The following is a 19,313-nucleotide window of genomic DNA, read 5'->3' as shown; positions in this document are numbered from 1 at the left end:
ATCCTGGTCAACATGGTGAAACCCTGTCTCTACTAAAAATACAAAAAATTAGCTGGGCATGGTGGCGCGTGCCTGTAATCCCAGCTACTCAGGAGGCTGAGGCAGGAGAATTGCCTGAACCCAGGAGGCGGAGGTTGCGGTGAGCCGAGATTGCGTCATTGCACTCCAGCCTGGGTAACAAGAGCGAAACTCCGTCTCAAAAAAAAAAAAAAAAACTGCATAGCTCTGAAAGTGGGAACTGGAAGGTCAGAAACCAGTCTCTTTTTCTAAAAGCTGATATAGTCTCTCTTCTCTCCATTTCTCTGTCCAGCTGCTTCTGCCTCACTTTGTGGATGGAGGCTGGTTTCTCTTCTCTGTATGTGTATCAGCATGGGGATACACTCCAGCATCCACTACCTACCTTACCCAAGGCCCATGGGTAGCTGACTCAGTGGACACATCCCATTTCCAAATTTCTGGCAGAAAAAATATAACTGGCTTATAATGGGTTAGATATTAATCCCTGGCCCAATCAACTGTCACCTAAATAGCAAGGGCCATGCCATCTCTCTAAGGGTTGTGGAAACAACCCTCAAAGTACAGAAAACATACAGAAGGCAGGCAACTTGATTGATGCAACTACTACAGTTAAAATCTAGAGAAAAAACTTTTGTGGGTATATTCCCAGATCATAACTCCCTTTCTCTGAGAATTTTACCCCTTTCTCTGAGAATTTTACCCACTCTCCCATGAGATGGGTCTCCAACAGACACATTGGTACTAAATGACACTGTACATCTGGCCATTTGACCAGACCATGGTGATCACTCTTCCTAAGCCAGGTTAAACTGTTTCATCCTGGGTAATTTGATTTGAGGTCAGGAAAATGTCCATCAGGCTAAGCTGGTCTTTTGAGAGGAAAGGCTGTCAACTCAGAGAGCTTTCAGGCCACCTTTCCCCATTCTGTGCCCAGGGAAGGAGAGAGAGCCAGTTAGTTGTGAGAGAAGAATGAAGCAGAGAGCCTTAAAGGAGCAGAGCTAAGAGAAGGGAGCCAGCTCTGCTTGAATTCTTTAAGGCTGAGTAGTTTCTGATTCCAGAAGCTCAACTACTTTACGCCCTTGAGTTTTGTGAGATATCTCCACATTCTTTTTTGCTTAAATTAGCTTGAGTTGGTTTCCATTATTTGCAACCAAAATAGTTGTAACTGAGACATCCAAATTAAAAGTAAGAAAAAGGCTTCCTACACTCGTCCATTGAGACAAGTCAGTTGTATCAAGATGCCAATATTTCATTGCCATGAAAGCTTCTAAGTTTATCTGTAGACTAGCATATCTGCATGGCTATATAGTGCATCTGTTGATGACTCAGGAAGATTAAATAGTATGGGAGCCTTTGTTACCTGATCCTTGGTTGGATGTTAGATTATTTCTTTTCTTTTTAAAAAATGCAGCTGCAGGGGCTGGGTGCAGTGGCTCATGCCTATACTCCCAGCCCTTTGGAAGGCCAACTCAAGAGGACAGCTTGAGCCCAGAAGTTCAAGACCAGCCTGGGCAAGATTGGAGGTTCCTGTCTCTCTCTCTCTCTCTCTTTTTTTTTTTTTTTTCTGAGATGGAGTCTTGCTCTGTCGCCCAGGCTAGACTGCAGTGGCACGTTCTTGGCTCACTGCAACCTTCGTCTTCCAGGTTCAAGCAAGTCTCCTGCCTCAGCCTCTTGAGTAGCTGAGATTACAGGCACCCACCACTGTGCCCAGCTAATTTTTGTATTTTAGTAGAGATGGGGTTTCACCATATTGGCCAGGCTGGTCTCGAAGTCCTGACCTCGTGATCCACCTGCCTCGGCCTCTCAACCTGCTGGGATTACAGGTGTGAGCCACCTTGGCCAGCCAGGAGATCCTATCTCTCTCTCTTTTTTTTTTTTTTTTTTTTTTTTTTGCATACTTTCCCACGGCAGAGATCCTATCTCTAAAAAAATAAATCATTAGCCGGGCGCGGTGGCTCAAGCCTGTAATCCCAGCACTTTGGGCGGCTGAGGCGGGTGGATCACGAGGTCAAGAGATCGAGACCATCTGAAACTCCGTCTCTATAAAAATACAAAACATTAGCTGGGCATGGTAGTGCGTGCCTGTAATCCCAGCTACTCAGGAGGTTGAGGCAGGAGAATTGCTTCAGCCTGGGAGGTGGAGGTTGCGGTGAGCCAAGATCGCACCATTGCACTCCAGCCTGGGTACAAGAGTGAAACTCCGTCTCAAAATAAATAAATAAATAAATCATTAGCCAGATGTGGTGGTGTACACTTACAGTCCCAGCTACTCGGAAGGCTGAGGTGGAAGGATCACTTGAGCTCAGGAGGTGGAGGCTGCAGTAAGCTGTGATAGCACCACTGCACTCTAGTCTGGGTAACACAGACAGAAAGATCCTGTCTCAAAAAGAAAGCAGCTGGGCTTGGGATAGATGATTTCTTTAGAGAACAAATTATGAAGGAAAAACGGCCTTGAATTGTTTTGTCATTTAATATATGTATTGGCCGGGCGCGGTGGCTTAAGCCTGTAATCCCAACACTTTGGGAGGCCGAGGCGGGTGGATCACGAGGTCAAGAGATCGAGGCCATCCCGGTCAACATGGTGAAACCCCGTCTCTACTAAAAATACAAAAAACATTAGCTGGGCATGGTGGCGCGTGCCTGTAATCCCAGCTACTCAGGAGGTTGAGGCAGGAGAATTGCCTGAACCCAGGAGGCGGAGGTTGCGGTGAGCCAAGATCGCGCCATTGCACTCCAGCCTGGGTAACAAGAGCGAAACTCCGTCTCAAAAACAAACAAACAAACAAACAACAACAAAAAAATATATATATATATGTACTATATGTGATGTTTGTTATAGTTTTTTTGGCATGCTTACTTAAAAACAAATGTTATAGTTTTTTAGGCACATTTGTACACATTCTCTCATTTGACCTTCACAATAGTCCTCTAAGAAAGTATTGTAATAACATCCTATTTCATAAATGAAGAAACTGAGGCTCAGAGACATCAAGTATAATCAAGTGATCAGTGACACTGATCAAGTTTAATGTCATTAATCTAGCAAGGATACAACACAGACTCAAAACCAGTGTTGTTTCTGTACTCGTATTTCATCTTTGTCTTCTTATAGCAGAGGTTTTAAGACATTTCTGGTTTTTGTTTTCCCTTTATATCTACTTTTTCGACCCGGCATGGTGGCTCACGCCTGTAATCCCAGCACTTTGGGAGGCTGAGGTGGGCGGATCATGAGGTCAAGAGGTCAAGACCATCCTGGTCAACATGGTGAAACCCCGCCTCTACTAAAAATACAAAAATTAGCCGAGCGTGGTGGCACGCGCCTGTAGTTTCAGCTACTCAGGAGGCAGGGGGCGGAGGTTGTAGTGAGCTGAGATGGTGCCACTGCACTCCAGCCTGGCAACAGAGCAAGACTCCCTCTCAAAAAATAAATTTTATTTTTTTCTATTGAAGTATAAAATGGATACCAAAAAGTGCACCAATCATAAGTGTATACAACTCAATGAATTATCACAAAGTGTACATACCATGTAACCACCAACAAGGCATGAAATTGGAAATGACTGGGACCCCAGAACTCCCCACTTCTGCCCCCTCCCAATAACTATTCTCTCCCTCTTCCCTAAAGGAAATCACCCTCCTTATTTTTATTTATTTATTTTTTTTTTTAGTTGGAGTTTCTCTCTTGTTGCCCAGGCTGGATTGTAATGGCGCCATCTCGGCTCACTGTAATCTCTGCCTCCTGGGTTCAAGCGATTCTCCTGCCCCAGGCCCCCCAGTAGCTGGGATTACAGGCAAGTGCCACCACACCTGGCTAATTGTGTATTTTTAGTAGATATGGGGTTTCTCCATGTTGGTCAGGCTGGTCTCAAACTCCTGACCTCAGGTGACCTGCCTGCCTCAGTCTCCCAAAGTGCTGGGATCACAGGCGTGAGCCACCATGCCCAGTCTCACTCTCTTGATTTTTAATACCATAGATGTGTCTGTTTACAAACTTTATATAAATGGAATCATGTATACAGAGAAGAGTAGCATGGTCCCTGTGCAAAGATGACATGCAAATTCATGAAACATTCATAAAAAAAAGATAAATAAATAAATGGAGTCATACATTATGGATATTTTTGTGTTCAACTTCTTTTATTTAAGTGAGATTTGCTTGCATTTATGTGGGTAACAGTACATTAATGTCTATTCCTACATAGTATTGCATTTTATGAAAACAGTACAGTGGATGTATCCATTCTACTATCTATAAATATTTGAATTGTTTCCAGTTTGGGGCTATAATGAATGATACTTCTATGATCATTCATGAATATATCTTTTAGTATACCACATATATGCCCTATTAAGTAATTACCTAGGAATGAAGTTGTTAAGTCAAAAGTTCGGACTTAATAGCTACTCCTGGCAGTTTTCCAATATGGTTGGATCAATTTATACTTCCACTCCACTGATATAGAAAAGTTTCGTCTGCCCTGTATTCTCATCAACACTTAGTATTGTTTTCTGCTTTTAACCTTGGGCATTCTAGTTAGTATGGAATGCTAGGTCTCAATATAATTTAAATTTGCACGGTGGCTCACGACTGTAATCCCAGCACTTTAGGAGGCCGAGGTGGGTGGATCACAAGATAAGGAGTTCGAGACCACAATGGTCAATATGGTGAAACCCTGTCTCTACTAAAAATACAAAAATTAGCTGGGTGTGGTGGCACATGCTTGTAGTCCCAGCTACTCAAGAATCAGAAGAATCACTTGAACCTGGAAGGCAGAAGTTGCAGTGAGCCGAGCAAAAAAAGAAAAAATATTTGCTTCTCCCTGATTTCTAATGAGTTTGAGCACATTTTTCTGTTCATTGGTCATTTGACTATTCTCTTTTGCGAAGAGCATTTTAAAGATTTTGCCCATATTTCTATTGGCTTATAGGAGTTCTTTATGTATTCTGAACATCAGCTCTTTGTAATATGCATTGTAAGTATCTTCTCCCCCTCTGTGGTTTGCATTTATAGCTTTGAATTTTTGACTTCAAAGAAACTAAAACCTCTTATTTGCATTTTTCTACTTCTTTTAAAAACATAATGATTTTGATTATTTGGGATAAAATCCAACGGAACCATGTGCTCAAATGGCATTTCTCTCTCTCTGTTTTAGTCAGGCCCCAAAAGCTAAGACCAATTCATTGGGCACCAGTACTGCCGCAGTCACTGTGGACCTGTTAAGATCATGAACACACTTCTGGCTTTTGTGAACCCACCATTGACCTTGAAAGTATAAGGAGGTTGAGGTAGAAAGACAGAGAGTGAGGATTTCTTTAGAAAGTGCTTTCTTGGCCGGGCGCGGTGGCTCAAGCCTGTAATCCCAGCACTTTGGGAGGCCGAGGCGGGTGGATCACGAGGTCAAGAGATCGAGACCATCCTGGTCAACATGGTGAAACCCCGTCTCTACTAAAACTACAAAAAATTAGCTGGGCATGGTGGCGCGTGCCTGTAGTCCCAGCTACTCAGGAGGCTGAGGCAGGAGAATTGCCTGAACCCAGGAGGCGGAGGTTGCGGTGAGCCGAGATCGTGCCATTGCACTCCAGCCTGGGTAACAAGAGCGAAACTCCGTCTCAAAAAAAAAAAAAAAAAAAAAAAAAAAAAAAAAAAAAAAAAAAAGAAAGTGCTTTCTTCTCCCCTGACTTTCACATGGGAGCAGGGAGAAAGGTGCCTCCTCTCCCCACCTTAAGCCAAAGAAAAGGTGCCTCAAGGAGATCTCCCAGAATTTGTCCCCTGGAGTTTTAGGAAGAAAGACTTGGGTCTGATCCTTGCCAAGTATGAAGGTAGAAAAAAATGGCTAAAGTTTCACTTGTTCTCAAGGTCACATTGGGTGTAAACTGGACTTTTTCTTTTCTTTTTTTTCTTTCTTTTCTTTTCCAGGCAGAGTCTCGCTGTCGCCCAGCCTGGAGTGCAGTGGCGTGATATCAGCTCACTGCAACCTCTGCTTCCCAGGTTCAAGGCATTCTTCAGCCTCAGCCTCCTGAGTAACGGGGACTACAGGCGCCTGCCATCATGCGCAGCTAATTTTTGTATTTTCAGTAGAGACGAGGTTTTACCATATTGGCCAGGTTGGTGGACTTTCATTTACAGTGGGTAAAGGAAAATATGTTCCAGGGAACAAAGTAGAATCCACAAAAGGTGCTTGTCTGGTGTCTCAGTTTGTTTGTTTGTTTGTTTTTTGAGACAGAGTCTCACTCTGTTGCCCAGGCTGGAGTGCAGTGGTCCAATCTCGGCTCACTGCAAACTCCACCTCCCAGATCAAGCGATTCTCCTGTTTTAGCCTGTAAGTAGCTGGGATTACGGGCATGTGCCACCATGCCTAGCTGGCTAAACTTTGTATTTTTAATAGATATGGGGTTTCACTGTGTTGGCCAGGCTGGGCTCAAACTCCTTACCTCAAGTGATTCGCCTGCCTCAGCCTCAGTGTTGGAATTACAGGCGTGAGCCACCATACCCAGCCTCAGTTTGTCTTCTGTTGCTATAATAGAATACCACGTTGAGTGATTTATAAAGAGAAGAGATTTATTTGGCTCATGGTTCTGGAGGCCTGGACGTTCAAGGTGGAGAGGCCACATCTGGGGAAGGGGTCTTGCTGTTTTATCCCGTGGCAGAAGGTGGAAGGGCAAGAGAGTTCATGAGACAGAGAAAGGGAGCCAAACTCCTGTGATAACGAACCCACTCCTATGATTTGCAGAGAACTAATGCCTCTTGAAGCTCCCACCTTTCAACACTGCTACACTGGCAATGAAATTTCAACATGAATACCTGAAACTGGGTAATTGGAAAAAAAAATTTCAACATGAGTTTTGGAGGTGACATTTAAACCATAGCATTCCATCCCTGGCCCCTCAAACTTCATGTCCTTCTCACCTACAAAATACTTTCATTCTATCACCAAAGTCCCAAAAGTCTTAATTTCAGCATCAACTCAAAATTCTGAAGTACAGAGTCTCATCTAAATGAGATATGAATGAAGACCAGGTATGGTGGCTTACACCTGTAATCCCAGCACTTTGGGAGGCTGAGGCAAGCACATCACTTGAGCTCAGGTGTTTGAGACCACCCAGAACAACATGGTGAAACTCCGTCTCTACAAAACATACAAAAATTAGCTGGGTGTGGTGGCACGTGCTTGTAGTCCCAGCTATGCCAGAGGCTGAAGCAAGAGAATTGCTTGAACTCAGGAGGCGGAGGTATCAGTGAGCTGAGATCACGCCCCTGCACTCTAGCCTGGGTGACAGGAGTGAAACCCTGTCTCAATAAATAAATAAACAAATAAAATGAAATAAATTAGATATGAATGAAACTCAAGGCACAATTCATTCTGAGGCAAATTCCTTCCAGCTCTGAGCCTGGGAAATCACACCATTATCTTTTTCCAAAATACAATAGTGGGACACGAATAAAATATACATTCCCATTCTAGAAGGAAGAAATAGACAAAAAAGGAAGGTTAACTGGTCCTAAGCAAGTCTAAAACCTAACAGAAAAAAACAACATTAAGTCTTGAGGAATAACCTCCTTTGACTTCATGTCCTACATTCTGGACACACTGATGTGGGGGTTGGCCCCCAAAGCCTCAGACATCCCCACCCCTGTGGCTTTTGTAGACTCAGTCCACTCAGTGGCTCTCACAGGTTGAAGTCTTGTGCTTGTAACTCTCTCAGGCTGGCATTGTACATTTGTAGCTCTACAGTTCTGGGGCCTCAGTGGTGATCCTTCTCCCACAGCTCCACTAGGCATCACCCTAGTGGGGACCCTGCAGTGGCTCAGCCCCATGACAAGTCTCTGCCTGGACCCACAGATGTCCATGACATCCTTTGGAATCTCGGTAGAGGAAGCTATGCCCTTATAACTCTTGCATTCGGTGCATCTGTTGAATTAGCTGTATGTGGATGTTGCCAAGGCTTCCCACTTACAGACTCTGAAGCACTGGGTGGAGCCACACCTGGGCCCACTGGAGCCATAGCTGGGGCAGCTGAGGAAGGTTATAGGGATCAGAGACCTCAGGCATCCCTGGGAAGCCAGCCTGTGGAAGGTGTCCCAGGCCTATTCCCTGAAACCATTCTGCCCTCCTACAGCTCTGGTCCTGTGCTGTGAGGGGCAGCCTTGTAGATCTTTAGGTAACCTTTTGGGTCTTTCTTTAGGTACCCATGAAGATACCTTCATGGGTCTTTTTCCTATTCTTTTGATAACTAGCACCTGGCTCCCGTCTATGTATGGTAATCTCTTTAGCAAATGGTTGTTTGGCCACAGCATTGGTTTGCACTCCTAAAAAATGTCCTTTCACTCTCTACATGACCAGCCTGCAAAGTTTCCTAATATTTCTATTCTGCTTCACTTTTAATTACAAATTCCTGTCTGGGCGCAGTGGCTCACGCCTGTAATCCCAACACTTTGGGAGGCCAAGGCGAATGGATCACTTGAGGTAAGGAGTTTGAGACCAGCTTGGCCAACATGGTGAAACCCCATCTCTACTAAAAATATAAAAATTAGCTGGGCGTGGTGATATGCACCTGTAATCCCAGCTGCTAGGGAGGTTGAGGTAGGAGAATCACCTGAACCTGGGAGGCGGATGTTGCAGTGAGCTGAGATTGTGCCACTGTATTCCAGCCTGGGTTACCTAAAAAAGGAAAAGAGAAAACAAAATAAAAAATACTTCGGAAAATTTGTTAAAATCTGTCATGCTTCTGAATTGCGTGTTGGAATTTACACTGAAGATACAAACAATGAATTACACAGTGATGGGAAACTACTACATTAAATGTTTATATCATCCTCTTAACAAAGCTTGTGGTTTTTTTTTGTAGGTGTGGTATTATTCAATTAAAAGCTTTAAAAAACAGAGAGAGAGAGAAAGAAAATTCCCAAAGGTCACATAGCTTCCCGGTGGCAGAGCTGAGAGATAAACTCTCATGCTCACACTCCCTTTCTTTATGGAGAGGAAAAAAGTCTCAGGCTTGTTGTGCTCTGAAATCAAATAACCTACTTCCCAATTTTGCAGAGGGTCGACCTTAAAAATAATTTGGAAACAATTCTTAAATACTAAAGATAGTCACAGAATAAAAGAAAAAGAATGCTTTAAAAACACTGTTACATTGAGCCAAGCTTGAGAATATGCTTGGGATTTATAAGAGGATTTGAGGATTTAATAAAACCATGATTTAAAAACAAGAGAATAAGAGGCTCTTTGACATGGATTTAACAAGAGTTTAGGAACAGTTAGGAAAGAGTCACTTCCAGGTAGTCTAATTAGTATGAAAAATTTGTGTGGGGGAAATTAATCACTAAAGTGAAGAATTATTCTGAAAAACAATATGATTTTATAAAAGTCATTGTCTTACACTGACTGACACATCTTTGCTTTTCTTTTTTTGTTTTAGAGATGGGGTCTCGCTATGTTGCCCAGGCTGGAGTGCAGTGACTATTCATCGGTGCCATCCCACTACTGATCACCACGGGAGTTTTAACCTACTCCATTTCCGACCTGGGCCGGTTCACCCCTCCTTGGACAACCTGGCGGTCCCCTACTCCCGGGAGGTCACCATATTGATGTCAAACTTAGTGCAGACACCTGATCAGCATAGTGCACTACAGCCCAGAACTCCTGGGCTCAAGCAATCCTCCCACCTCAGCCTCCCGAATAGCTGGGACTACAGGCACACGCCACGGTGCCCGGCTGATCTTTGAACTTCTGCCCCAGCCTTTCACAAGTCTGTTCTCTGGTCTCAGTCTGTTTCTCCTCTTTGCTCTTTCTCAGCGTCTCATATGCCCCCACTTCCTTATCCAATAACTCAATGCCAATGTGTCCTAAAATCTGTATCTCTGGTATTAGTCTCTTGTTAGGCTTCAAAAGTACATTTTCAACTGCCTCTGGATCTGTGCTAGGTATCCAGTTGCCGTCTTAAAATCACCATCATCTTCTCAGTTATCAGCTTTAACCCTTGGAATTTTTTTTAAATCCTGCCTTCTCCTCTGCCCTATATATTTTCAAAATCATGTGTGTCCTACTTCCATGGTGCCACTTAGGTTTGCTCCATTCTTTCCCTTTCTAACAGCGCCGCTGGTGTAGTGCTATCATGCAAGATTCCCATTCTTTCCCTTTCTGTTATCCACTCTAATTACATCTAACCCAGGGTTTCCCAAGTGGGGTGCAATAGAAGATGTTTTGGACAGGAGCATTCTTTATTGTGAGAAGCGGTTCCATGCATCGTAGGATGTTTAACAGCATCTCTGACCTCTACCCACTGATAATTGGACCCCCCTCAGTTGTGAAAATCAAATATATCCCCAAACATTGCCAAATGTTCCCTGAGGAAAAAAAATCTCGACCCCCAGTTAAGAGCTACAGCTCTAACCAAATGATTGCCATAGCCTTCTATTAGAAAGGTCCTCCCATTTGTTGTGGTCCTACCACCAATTCATTCCAGACTCTGCTACTGGTTTAGTCTTCTTAAGGTTTAGCTCTGATCTTATTATTTCCCTCTAGTGGTTCCCTCCTGTCTACAGAGTAATTCACAAATTTCTTTTAAGCCTTCTGACTATATGGCCCTAACCTATACCTTGGTCATATCTCCCACTGCTACTCTCTACATTCTTTGCTGCAGCTTTGTGACCTCTGAAACATTGCCTGTGATATTTATTCATGCCTTATTTATTCATTCAACAAACATTTGTTGAACACTTGTTAAGTATTAGGTACTATGTTGGGCATTGAAGCTATAAAGTGAGGCACGGCTCCTTCTTTCAGGGATTTTAACGTTGAGTGGTAGAAGATTAAGAATGGTCTTGCCACCAGTTGTTATGGCCTGTCTAGCATCCCCATCTACTTTTCTATTTTGGAAAATGCTTTCCATAAGATTCAGCTAGGGCTGACCTTCCCAAACCCCCTCTTCCCACCATTAAAGGGATGAACACATAAACTAGGCCTGATCGGTCAAGGACACCATCTTTCTCTGGCTACAGTGATTGGTTCAGGGGTGGGAATGTGACCCAAGCCAGGCCAATCAGAATGCAGACTTCAAACTTTTCTGCTGTGCACTAGGGTTATCAAGCTGTTAGAACATGTCTTAGTTGGGTGCAGTGGCTCACACCTGTAATCTCAATACTTTGGGAGGCCATGGCAGGAGGATCACTTGAGGCCAGGAGTTCAAGATCAGCCTGGGCATCATAGTAAAACCAGGTATCTACAGGAAAAAAAAAAAAAAAAAAAGCAAGAGAGAACATGTCTTGGACATTTGATGGCAATAGTCCCTGCACATGGAGAGAGAACCTGTCCTAGGAATAGACAGATATAGTGTATTCTACTGTAATTTTTTGAGCCCTTGGAGCCAGTTATTCCGGAGGTAAATCACAAAATTACTCCCTGGAATTCTTAGTTACTTAAGCCCAAAATTCCTTTCTAAGAAACCCTGCACTCTCTGAGGATTTTCTCAGTGGATATCACTTTTCTCCATAACTGGCAAACTAGACACAGAGGAGTTATCCTGAACACTTGCTTCTTCCTCACCCCCATCTCCAGTCCATCACCAAGTCTTTTGTGTGTGTGTGTGTGTGCGTGTGTGTGTGTGTGTGTGGTGGTGGTGGGGGGAGACAGAGTCTTGCTCTGTCACCCAGGCTGGAGTACAGTGGTACAATCTTGGTTCACTGCAACTTCTGCGTCCCAGGTTCAAGCGATTCTCCTGCCTTAGCCTCCTGAGTAGCTGAGATTACAGGCATGTGCCACTGCGCCCAGCTAACTTTTGTATTTTTAGTAGAGACGAGGTTTCACCACATTGCCCAGGCTGGTCTTGAACTCCTGACCTCAGGTGATCCACCTGGCCTCAGCTTCCCAAAGTGCTGGGATGACAGGCATGAGCCACCGTACCTGGCCCCATCACCAAGTCTCATCAAAATCCCTCAACCATCCACTTCTTTCATCACCTGCTGGTGAGCTGCTAACCTAAAATCTTCTCATGTGTCTTTTGAGAGACTCCAACACACTGATGTATCTTCATCATCTGTGGACCCTATCCAATCTCCTTTTCCACCAAAAATAGAGTAGTATTTTCAAAATGCAAATCTGATCAAATTGTTACCTCCTTCGTTATTACTTTCCCATTCTTCCTATTGTCCATCCTCATTTTGTGCCTCCCTCCCTTTCACTGTCTATGCTCTAGCCACACAGGCTTCTTAAACCCATTTTTTCTCTCTCCAACCTCCCTCTTAAACAACAGTATCTTTGCACACACTAAGTCCTCTGCCAGGAATATTCTTCCCCTTTCATTTTACTAATTAACATGTACGTCTATTTTAGAAATCAGCTCAAGCATCACTTCCTCAGACAAGCTCCCCTCCTTTGACTAAATAAAATCCAAAATTCTTTTTTTTTTTTTTTTTTGAGACGGAGTTTCACTCATGTTACCCAGGCTGTAGTGCAATGGCGCGATCTGGGCTCACCGCAACCTCCGCCTACTGGGTTCAGGCAATTATCCTGCCTCAGCCTCCTGAGTAGCTGGGATTACAGGCACGCACCACCATGCCCAGCTAATTTTTTGTATTTTTGGTAGAGACGGGGTTTCACCATGTTGACCAGGATGGTCTCGATCTCTTGACCTCGTGATCCACCCGTCTCGGCCTCCCAAAGTGCTGGGATTACAGGCTTGAGCCACCGCGCCCGGCCAAAATCCAAAATTCTTACTATGACCTATGAATTAATTGGGATGAATTAATCAGGACTTATTTTGCAGATAATTGAGGCCACTTTACTAATAAATGGTAGTACATGAAATGCAACATAATCTAAGGAATTAAGTACTTGCAAAAATATTGGAAGTGTTTGTATGCAGATTCTAGGCTGTGCCTCCAGGAAGGAGTCTGCGATGGTCTAAATGTTGATGTCCCCTCAATATTCACATATTGGAACCTAATATCCAATGTGATAGTAATAAGAAGTGGAGCTTTTGGGAAGTGATTAAGTCATGAGGGTTTCCCCTCATAAATTAGATTTAGTGCCCTTATAAAAGAGGCTTGAGAAAGCTTTCTTGCCCATTCCATCATGTGAGGGCACAGTGTTCATCTCTTCTGCCATGTGAGGACACCACAACAAAGTGCCATCTTTGAAGCACATTAAAAAAAGGAAGTCACATGAGCAGTGGTATAGATATTACAAATCTCTACCTTCACCGCCTTCCAGGTACTTTCATCTCTACCTTCTATAATCCTGCTTTTTCCTACTTCTTCACAGTTCTCAATGAGAAAAATGCAAGGGTCAGATCAAGAGTGGGAATTCACAAGGAGTGCCCCAAATAGGTCCAAGACGGGAGTGGGGGAAACCCGAGTTGAAGGCAAGGCAAAGTGAAAACTAGAAGCAGCTTACAAAGTTATAGGGGTGAGCATAGATCCAAAGTCGGGGAAGCAACAGTTTCCAGAAACAGAGCTAAAGGACAGAGAACACATTAATGGTGCTCTGTATAAAGAATCCTACAGGTCAGATGTGGTGGCTTATGCCTGTAAGCCCAGTACTTTGGGAGGTGAAAGTGGGTGGATCACCTAAGGTCAGGAGTTCAAGACCAGCCTGGCCAACATGGTGAAATCCTGTCTCTACTAAAAATACAAAAAAAATTAGCTGGGCATGGTGGCAGGCGCCTGTAACCCCAGCAACTTGGGAGGCTGAGGCAGGAGAATCACTTGAACCCAGGAGGTGGAGGTTGCAGTGAACTGAGATCACACCACTGCACTACAGCCTAGGTGACAGAGTGAGACTCCATCTCAAAATAAATAAATAAATAAAATAATAGAATCCTAGAAATCATTAAGAAATAGACAAATCATAAGTGAGGGAAAGCAAAGAATATAAATAGACATTTCATAGAGTAAGAACAAATGATAAAAAAATACAAAAAATTCTAAATCATGAAGAATCAAAGAAACGCAAATATTAAAAATTAGGACATACTATTGTTTTTTTTTCCAATAGTGTCCACTAGCCTTATTGCAATGGTATAAGGGAAACTATTCTGTTCATACACAGTTTGTGGGTGTATAAATTTGACAGATGGTTTCAAATGCTCCTCCTTGGAAACTAAAAAATAAGGAAATGATCATCCAAGGGCATACAGTAGCATGGTTTAAAATAGCTAAAGATTGGAAATAACCTTAATATCTGTTCATATGGAATGGGTAAGTAAATCAAAGTACATTTGTCTTATTGGATACCACATAGCCATAAAGAATGAAATTCAATTGATTTATATTGAAGCTGTAAGGACAGGGTTAACAAGAATTCTGGACAGAAATATAGTTATAACTATACATTAATGAGGCTGCAAGTTGGCCCACTTCCTTGTAAAAGCCATGTAGCACTAGGTACTGATGATTTGCATCCCCATTGCTCCTATAGAGAGGATGTCTGATGTTGGAACCATAAGGCTTTTGTTTGAAAACTGCTTAGGTCTGGGTGCAGTGGCTCACTCCTATAATCCCAGCTTTGGGACACCAAGGCAGGTGGATCACTTGAGGCTAGGAGTTCAAGATCAGCCTGGGCAACATGGCAAAATCCCATCTCTACTAAAAATACACAAAGTAGCCAGGCGTGGTGGCATATGCCTGTAGCCTCAACTACTCAGAAGGCTGAGGCATGAGAATCACTTGAACCCTTAAGGCAGAGATTGCAGCATGCTAAAATTGCGTCACTGCACTCCAGCCGAAGTGACAAAGGGGGACTCCCCCCCCCCAAAAAAAAAAAGAGAGAGAAACAAAGAAGGAAAAAACAATAAATAAAATAAAAACTACTTAGAATGTGACTCAGATTCTGAATTCCAGTGGAACAGCTGATACCAACCAGTTTGAACACCCCCTCAGAGAAACTAAATCAGCATGAGAATACAGTTTCTTCATTTCCCTGTTCCATGACTTTACCCTGCATTCTTCAACCAATCAAGGATGTCCACAGTTTGGCCCATTCCAAAACCCTTAAGATCCCTGGCTCTAAACTCCTTGTGTAGATGGATTTGAGGTTTCCTCCTGTCTCCTTGTTCAGTGGCCCTATGATTAAACCTTTTCCTCTGCTGCAACCTGGTGTCTCAGTGTATTGACTTACCACGAATTGGGCAATTAACCTACTGCAGTTACAATATCATCTCACATGGAAATATATCTATGATATATTGCTAGGTCTTTAAAGCAAATTACTGTGTGTAGTATGATCCAGGTGGAGTGGGAAACTGGATTTATATGTCTAGAAGGATACACATCAAACTGTTAATAGTTACCTCTAGGACTTGGGTTAAAAAAAAGATCTGTTGGCCGGGAGCGGTGGCTCAAGCCTGTAATCCCAGCACTTTGGGAGGCCGAGGCGGGTGGATCACGAGGTCAAGAGATCGAGACCATCCTGGTCAACATGGTGAAACCCCGTCTCTACTAAAAATACAAAAAATTAGCTGGGCATGGTGGCGCGTGCCTGTAGTCCCAGCTACTCAGGAGGCTGAGGCAGGAGAATTGCCTGAACCCAGGAGGCGGAGGTTGCGGTGAGCCGAGATCGCGCCATTGCACTCCAGCCTGGGTAACAAGAGCGAAACTCCGTCTCAAAAAAAAAAAAAAAAAAAAGATCTGTTTTAAGAATAAAGTACAAAGGAAGCGAAAAAACTATAAAACTTTGCTTCTATTTTTAATTAGATCTATGTGAGAGATTTGTTACTTAGATGAAACAATTACTCCTTTTTATAATGCTAGTGCTCAGTGTTTTTTTTTTTTTGAGATGGAGTCTCACTGTCACCAGGCTAGAGTGCAGTGGTGCAATCTCGGCTAGCTGCAACCTCCGCCTCCCAGGTTCTAGGGATTCTCCTGTTTCTGTCTCCCTAGTAGCTGGGATTACAGGCAAGCCCCACTACGCCTGGCTAATTTTTTTTTTTTTTTGTATTTTTAGGTGAGACAGAATTTCACCATGTTGGCCAGGATGGTCTCGATCTCCTGACCTCATGATCTGCCTGCCTCTGCCTCCCAAAGTGCTAGGATTACAGGCGTGAGCCACCATACCCGGCCGTGCTCAGCGTTAAAATATAAATTTAGGCGAATCATGAGGTTGTGAGTTTGAAATCACCCTGACCAACATGGTGAAACCCCGTCTCTACTAAAAAAAATACAAAAATTACTTGGGTGTGGTGCTGCAAGCCTGTAATCTCAGCTACTCTGGAGGCTGAGGCAGGAGAATCTTTTGAACCCCGGGGTCGGAGGTTTGCAGTGAGCCAAGATTGCGCCACTTCACTCCAGGCTGGGCCACACAGTAAGACTCTGTTTCAAAAAAAAAAAATTTAATTCAAAAATTACAAATTGAATTTTAAACACTTTCTTAAGAATAAAAATAATGTCATTTTGAGAATAATGTAGTTATACTTCAGTAATTAATATGAATTCCTTTGCCAGACTTTAAATAACAGCTAAAATGTTTTTGAGTGCTCACTGTATGCCAGGCACTGTACCAAGCATACGCTGTTTCACCCAGTTTTTACAACAACCGTATAGAGTGAGTGCTATTCATCATTCACCATTTTAGAGATGAAAAAACTGAGGCTAAGGAAAGCCAATGAGAAAATTCAGAGGAAAGTTCAGTGTAGTATCTAATTAACTGGCACACAGTTACATTGTTCGTGAATCACAGGCAGAATTTGAAGGTAAGACTTTCAATTCCAGACTCCACATTCTTGACCACCATGCTGCACTGGTTTTCTATTATTTACAGAAAACAGAGAGGATTAATGGGATTAATGTCATGATTGAAACTACCTGGCATCAATATCACAGCTGCCAGAAAAGCTCTGCTCATCCTTGTGTTGACAAAAATATAATTAAAAACAAAATCTTCTCCCAATCCAGAAAACCTCCCCATAAAGGTAGAAGAAAAAGAAAATGATTTTATTATTGAATAAGCATTAAGCCAGAATGTGATGCACAATGCAGGAAACCTGCTAAAGGATTTGCAAAGTTAGAAAGGAATTTGACTCTTTTTAGAGCTAAGTGGATACAAAGTGTCTTAGTCTGTTTTCTGCTGCAGTAATAGAATGCCAGAGACTGGTTAATTGGAAAGTAAAGACATTTCTTTCTCACAGTTCTGGAGGCCAGAAAGTCCAAGAACATGGTACTGGGATCTGGCAAGGGCCTTTGTGCTGCGTCATCTCACCAGGGAAGGCAGAAGGGCAAGCAAGCACGAGAGACAGAGAGGGAATGGGAGCCAAAATTTATCCTTTCATTAGGAGCCCACTCCTGCGATAATGGCATCAATCTATTAATGAAGGCAGAGCCCGCACGATCCAACCACCTCTTAAAGATCTCTCCTCTTAATACTGGCAAAATGGTAATTAAGTTTCAACGTGAGTTTTGGAGGAAACATTGGAACCGTAGCCCAACCCATGCGAAATGTTAGATAGGTTTTGTAATTCGCAATCAGGTGACAGTGTAGGCAGGTAGGTTCATCATTTCTGACAAAACTGAAAGATGAGGGTGGCATCAGGTGGAGAGTTATCTTCTTAGATGATAACATTTCAAAGCGATGACTCCCAGGTCCTTGAGGAAACATTCCTGAGTTGTGAGATTCACCAGCGGCTTATTTAGTCATTAAAATAATTTACATACTTTTGACAAGGACAGAGAAAGAAATTCCAAAGGAAAAGGAAGAAGTGAGAGAAAATACTCTTCCCTTATTTTTCTGCTGAAGGAAAATTTGTATTTGCCCTTACATTTCATCTAGCATCAAAGATCAGTCAATATTCTCAGACTTACTTCATATGCTATTTTTTCCTTGTATTTTTTGCAAGTCATTTTCTTGGACTGATACACACTCTATTTATATAAACTTGTAATTCCTTTGCCCAGAAGAAGGACTTAGAAAATCTTATGAAATGATTACAGCTTTCAGCTCCGAGAACTTAGGAGCAAAATGTGAAGTTGTTGAAGTTCAATCCATCGACAAGCAGACCAGAGTCAGGAAGAGAAAGGATCTGGGGCCTGAAGACAACACATGAGTCTGCCCTTTTGGAAGTTATGAGCAATTCTGTCCCAAAGAATTTGTGAGCAGAGAATATATTTAATCTACCTTAACACTGGTTCAGGCAAGTTAGCTTGATGAACCTTTAAATAAAGCTTAGAAAATTACCTGCTTAACTATGTTTTTACAGACAGCTCATGGGGCTCAGGACACAACAGCTCAACGAATGTAGAAGACCAGAATATGCCGCCCCAACGCATGTCTCTTTGGCATATTGATTATTTTGAGCTGGTTATTTTGAGAAACTATAGACATAGGAGTACCTCTGAAAAGTTGCCCTCTTGTAAGAGAAATTTACATCTGTAAAGGAAATCTCCATTTGTAAGAGTGTCTCCTTCTCCAAGCCAGGAAGAAAAGGTTGACTAAATCATGAGAGACTCTTGAACAGAACAACGGAGAAGGCATGGACTTAAATCTGCATAACAAATGGTACCTTTGTTCAAGGTGCTTTTCCTGGCCATCTCATTTTTTCCCTTCTTTCTTTGTTTCAAAAAAGGATGATATTTAAGCCTGAAGTTTAAACTTTCTTTGAGATCCACTCTGCAGATTTATTAATTTCTCAGGGTTTTGTGCTGCATTCTGCCCCCCGCCCCCACCATGTATCCATGAGGCATGCATGTCAATAAACTTGTTTGTTTTTCTCTTGTTACTCTGTCTTTTGTTACAGGGACTCCCCATTAATAATTATGAGAGATAGAAAGAAAATTATTTTTTCTCCCCTACACAGCTGTGGCTCACACCTCTAATCCCAGCACTTTGGGAAGCTGAGGCAGGAGGATTGCTTGAGGCCAAGAGTTCAAGGCTAGCCTGGAACATAGGAAGATAACATCTCTACAAACAATAAAAACAAAAAAATTAGCCAAGCATGGTGGCGCTTACCTGTACTTGGGAGGCTGAGGCAGGAGGCTCACTTGAGATCAGGAGTTTGAGGCTGCAGTGAGGTATGATCATGCCACTACACTCCAGCCTGGGTGACAAAGCAAGGTCCTGTCTGGTTTTTTTTTTTTAAGTCATTTACACAACTAACTGATATACAATGAAAGAAGTAAAATTAGGAGGCTGGAGGAAATAAAAATATTTTATCCCCAAATATATTTTGAAATGGCTGCTGCCAAGCCATCCAACTAAGGTGGCTCTCTGAAACTATTTTTCACTGGGAAAATTTGCATCTCTAGAGAATCTCCATTATTAATCTAGGCCTTTCTTTCTAGGCCTTTCCCAGATCTAGGAGAGATTAAC

General features: G+C 42.8%; 1 non-coding gene across 1 annotated transcript; it reads left to right on the top strand.

Annotated features, from left to right (window-relative positions):
• The first annotated feature begins 3,993 nt into the window (after positions 1–3,993).
• On the top strand, positions 3,994–4,100 carry LOC116524350. Its single transcript, XR_004257293.1, has one exon. It is a non-coding gene; the product is annotated as a U6 spliceosomal RNA (small nuclear RNA).
• Positions 4,101–19,313: the final 15,213 nt, after the last annotated feature.

Source organism: Sapajus apella, unplaced genomic scaffold (assembly GCF_009761245.1).
Source record: "Sapajus apella isolate SASKATOON/1434 unplaced genomic scaffold, GSC_monkey_1.0 scaffold44, whole genome shotgun sequence".
NCBI classification, from domain to species: domain Eukaryota; kingdom Metazoa; phylum Chordata; class Mammalia; order Primates; family Cebidae; genus Sapajus; species Sapajus apella.
Note: the sequence above shows the minus strand (reverse complement) of the source record. Positions and strands in the feature narration are given on the sequence as shown.